A 5,270-nucleotide genomic window follows, 5' to 3' on the forward strand; every position below is an offset into this window, starting at 1 on the left:
TATTCATCAAAGTTCACAAAAATAGGCAATGGGGAAAGGACTTCTAGTCAATCAATGGTGCTGGGGAAACTGGCTAACCATATGCAGAAAAACTAGGCCCATACCTATCACCATACACAAAAATTAACTCAAGATGGATGAAATAATTAAATGTTAGATCTCAAATTATAAAAGTCCTAGAAGAAAACCTAGGAAATGCCCTTCTCAACATCAGTTGTGGCAAATAATTTATGACCAAATCCTCAAAAGCAATTACAAGAAAAACAAAAACTGGTGGATGGGAACAAATTAAACCTAAGAGCTTCTGCACAGCAAATGGAACTCAAAACAGAGTAAACAACCTACAGAACGGGAGAAAACATTTGTAAACTATGTATCCAGCAAAGGTCTAATATCCATAATCTACAAGAAACTTAAATAAATCAACAGGACAAAAACAAATAACCCCATTAAAAAGTGAGCAAAGGACAGACACTTCTCAAAAAAGACATAAAAGTGGCCAACAAACGTATGAAAAAATCCTTAACATTGCTAATCATCAGAGAAATGCAAATCAAAACCACAATAAGATACCATCTCACACTAGTCAGAATGGCTATTATTAAAAATTCAAACAACAGACATTGGTGAGGCTGTGAAGAAATGAGAACACTTATCCACTGTTGGTGAGAATGTAAATTAGTTCAGCCACTATGGAAAGCACCCTGGGAATTTCTCAAAGAGCTAAAACAGTGACCATTTGACCTAGAAATCCCATTCCTGTGTATATACCCAAATTGTTCTACCAAAAAGTCACATATACTTCTATGTTCCTTACAGCACTATTCAAAATAGCAAAAACAGGAAAACAACCTAGGTGCCCACCAACTGTGGATTGGACAAAGAAAGTATTGTGCATATACACTATGGAATACCATGTAGCCATAAAAAAGAATGAAATCATGTTCTTTGCAGCAACGTGAATGCAGATGGAGGCCATCGTACTAAGCAAATTAACGCAGGAGCAGAAAACCAAATATCACATGTTCTCACTCATAAGTGGGAGCTAAATCTAGACATAGAGTTTGGAACAATAAACACCGGGGACTACTATAAGGGAGAGAGAGGGAGAGGGGTGAAAAACTTCCTATTGGAAGTTGGGATCACTATCTGAGTGTTGGGATCAGTGGAAGCCCAAGCCTCAGCATCATACAATATACCCTCGTAACAAACCTGCATATGTACCTGTTGAATCTAAAATAAAATGGAAATTAAATAAATAAATGAAATAAAAATAAAATATGACTACATAAAGCAATAATTAGATGAGCCTATAATGTATAAAGATGTAATTTATGTAACAATGGTAACACAAAAATGGAAAATGGGGTGATAAAACAAACATATAGTGGCAAAGTTTTTGTGTATTATTGACATTAAATTGGTATTAATCCAAAGTGCTCGTTATAATTGTTAATTATAATCTCCAGGGCACTCACTAAGAAAATAAGTCAAAAATATAGTGAAATAAAAAAAGAAGGGGAACTAAAATGATACAATAATAAATATATATGTAACAGAAAAGAAGGCAATAATGAAGGGCTGGAGGAGCAAAAAAGGGCATAAGAGAAATATATAACACAAATTGTAAAGTGGCAGATATAAATATTTTCATATCAGTTATGACATTAAATGTAAATGGATTAAAATTCCAATCAAAAGGCAGAGATTGGAAAATAGATTAAAAAACATGTTCCAACCACATGTTGTCTACAAAATATATACTTTTTTTAAGCAAAAATTCTTTATTTTATTTTATTATTATTATTTTTTTGAGACGGGGTCTCCCTCTGTTGCCCAGGCTGCAGTGCAGTGCCTCGGTCTCTGCTCACTGCAACCCCCGCGTCCCAGGTTCAAGCGATTCTCCTGCCTCAGCCTTCTGAGTAGCTGGAATTACAGGCACACACCACCACACCTGGCTAATTTTTTTTGTTTTTAGTAGAGATGAGGTTTCAGCATGTTGGTCAGGCTTGTCTCCAACTCTTGACCTCATGATCTGCCTGCCTCGGCCTCCCAAAGTGCTGGGATTACAGGCATGAGCCACTGCGCCTGGCCAATTTTTAAGAAAAATGTATAATTTCTCATTTTCTATTCTTGGCGTAAATTTTCATTATTTCTAGTGGAACCAAAACCTCCTGAACACCTTTCAGTGTCATCCAAAGCTTGAACTTCTATTTCTAGATTAAAAAATCCATTCAGCACTGAACTGTGCAATTTGATCACTGTTTTTGACTTCAAACTTTGCCAAAATTAAATAGTGCAACACCAACATTTCCTCTATAATTTTCATCTATGACACCAGCTCCTACATCAATAAAATGTTTTGCAGCCAAGCCAGACCATGGAACTACTCTTCCTAACACCCAGAGAAGGAAGAGCTACCTGAATGTCTATTTTCGTGAGTGCTTTCTCCATAGGTGGTATTGTCTAATCATAGGCATTGTACAAGTTGTAGCCTGCACTTCTCACAGACCCTCAGGTTGGAGCCATGGCATGCTCAGAGAGCTGGGCAAGGCACAGCTGCATGTCACCCTCCTCCACAGGCCAGCTGATTTGCTGGGGGAAATGGTGGGTGTTTCTTCAGAGCAGGTTATGGCAGAGCAAGAAGGCAAGCAAGGAGAGAGCCCAGGGAACTAGGGAGCACAGGATGGCAGGGAACTGGCCAAAAATGTCAACATATACTTTAGATTCAAAAACGTTTCTTTCTTTTTTTTAGACAACCTACATGACATGTTTTTCTTAAAAACAATGCCTCCACTCCAAATAAATCATGGTCAAAATAAATGAAGAGCTCAAGATGACATCAGTCCCATTTGTCTTAAGTCCTGGTGTTGTGTGGCTGACAAGCAGAAGCCAGTTATGATGACAGGTAATAGATCCAGTCATTGCCAGATTTGTTAATTTTTTTTCCATTTTTAAGCCATCCTTAAAGGAAATCCCACATGGGTTACACCAACCTCACGGTAGTCCTGTGGAGCAACCATGCCATCTGGATTCATGTTTTCACCAATAAAGAAGTGGTAGCTTTTGAAATTAGCAAGGATGTGTTTGACTTGTTCTGCAGCCCCTGTCATAAAAGGTTTTACTCTTTCTGGTCTCTGTTCTTCAAGTTTGCCTTTGGTTGATTTCATGTAATCTTTGGTGTATTATACTTCTTGTAGGCTTCTTTTGTGAAGCTTGTTTCCTGCAGGTGATGGTTCATGACAGTAAGGATACCAGTGATTACTGTGCTTTTGGTACCTTCGCTTTCAGTGCCTTCAGCGGAGGCATTTCCACCAATGAGCAAGTCATCAATGTTACCCTCTGTCCTACTTACCAATTTCCCCTCCACCTCCAGGCACAGCCCATCCGCAGTCTCCCGGATTTTGTAAATGTGGGAGAACATCTCATCATGGCTGATGAGGTCCCAGTAGATAAATCATGATGGTGGCTGAAGGGAGACGATGGCGGCATTAGCATAGCAGGAGCCCAGAGCTCGGAGCGAGCGGGGTGCAGCCTGAGCAGCACTCCAAGGGAGCGGGGTGCAGCGGAAAAGAAAAACAAATTTCAAGAACCAAAGCAAGAAAATAGAAGGATGGTGAAGGGAATAAAATGCATAAAGTTACCAAAAGAGAGCTGGAGTTGCTATATTAATATCGGACAAAGTAGACTTTAAGAAGAAGAACATTTTATAATGATAAAAGAATAAATTCATCAGAAATAAGAAAAACAATTATAAACATGTATACATATAACAACAAAATCTAAAAATACACGAAGTAAAAACTGACAGAATTGCAAAGAGAAATAGTCAATTCAATAACAACAATCGGAAACTTCAATACCTCACTTTTAATAATCGATTGAACAAGGAGACAGAAGATCAAGAAGAAAATAAAAGGCTTAAACAACACTTTAAGTAAACCCAGCAGACATCTAAATAACACTCCACTCAACAACAGAATATACAGTCTTTCCAAGGGCACATGGAACATTCTTCAGGATAGACGACATGTTGGGCCACAAAACCAGCCTCCATAAATTAAAAAGGATTTACATCATATAAAGAATGTCCTCCAACTACAATGGAATAAAATTAGAAATTAACCAATGAACAAAATTTAGGAAATTCACAAATATGTGGAAATTAAGCAACACACTGCTAAAAAAAAAAAACAAAAACAAACAAAAAAACCCAATGGATTAAAGAAGAAATCCCAAGGGAAATTAGAAAGTACTTTAAGATGAATGAAAATTAAAAAAATTAAAAACCACCATGGCTCATGGGATACATTGAAGGCAGTGTTTAGAGGGAAATTTATTACTCAAAATGCCCATATTTAAAAAAATAACAAGCTCAATAGCAAAAAATAGAAATAACCCTATTTAAAATGGGCAAAGAATTTAAATAGACATTTCTCAAAAGAAGATATATGAACAGCCAACAAGAATATGAAAAAATGTTCAATATCAGAGAAATACAAATTAAAACCACAAAGATGCATCATCTCATACATATTAGAATGGCTATTATCAAACACACGAAAAATAACAAGTGTTGATGAAATTCTCAGAAGAAAATATAGGAGTAAATATTTATGTCTTAGGACCAAGCAATGGTTTCCTGGATATGACACCACTTTTTATAATATTAAAAGCTTTTGTGCTTAAGGGATCCTACCAAGAAAGTGAAAAGACAATCCACATAATGAGAGAAAATATTTGCAAATCATGTATCTTATAAGGAGTTTGTATCCAGACTACATAAACAACTCTTACAACTCAACAACAAAAACATAAATAACTCAGTTTTAGAAATACAAAAAGGATTTAGTAGCCATTTCTCCAAGATATACAAATGGCTAATAAGTACATAAAAAGATGCCCAAATAATTAGCTGTTAGAGAAATGCAAATTATAACCAATGAGATATCACTTCATAACCACTAGTACTTTGCAAAACAATTTGGCAATTCCTTAAGATGTAGAAACATCGAGTTTCTACATAAATCAGTCATTCCGCTCCTAGAGAGAATTGAAAACATATGTTCACACAGAAACCTTTCCTAGAATTTCATAACAGCATTATTCATAACAGGCAAGAAGTGAAAATAATCCAAATGTCAATCAATTGATGGATGAATAAATACAATGTTTTATATTCATACAACGGAATATTACGCACCCATAAGAAGGAATGCAGTACTGATACACACTATAACCTGGATGAACCATGAAAATATTATGCTAAG

At 36.2% G+C, this 5,270-nt stretch overlaps 2 pseudogenes; both read right to left on the reverse strand.

Moving 5' to 3' along the window:
- Nucleotides 1-2,127: 2,127 nt before the first annotated feature.
- Nucleotides 2,128-2,580, reverse strand: LOC100612221 (deoxyuridine 5'-triphosphate nucleotidohydrolase, mitochondrial-like; annotated as a pseudogene).
- A 171-nt stretch (nucleotides 2,581-2,751) lies between these two features.
- On the reverse strand, nucleotides 2,752-3,451 carry LOC104001122 (translationally-controlled tumor protein-like; annotated as a pseudogene).
- Between the last annotated feature and the right edge of the window lie 1,819 nt (nucleotides 3,452-5,270).

This window comes from Pan troglodytes, chromosome 5 (genome assembly GCF_028858775.2).
Source record: "Pan troglodytes isolate AG18354 chromosome 5, NHGRI_mPanTro3-v2.0_pri, whole genome shotgun sequence".
NCBI classification, from domain to species: Eukaryota; Metazoa; Chordata; class Mammalia; order Primates; family Hominidae; genus Pan; species Pan troglodytes.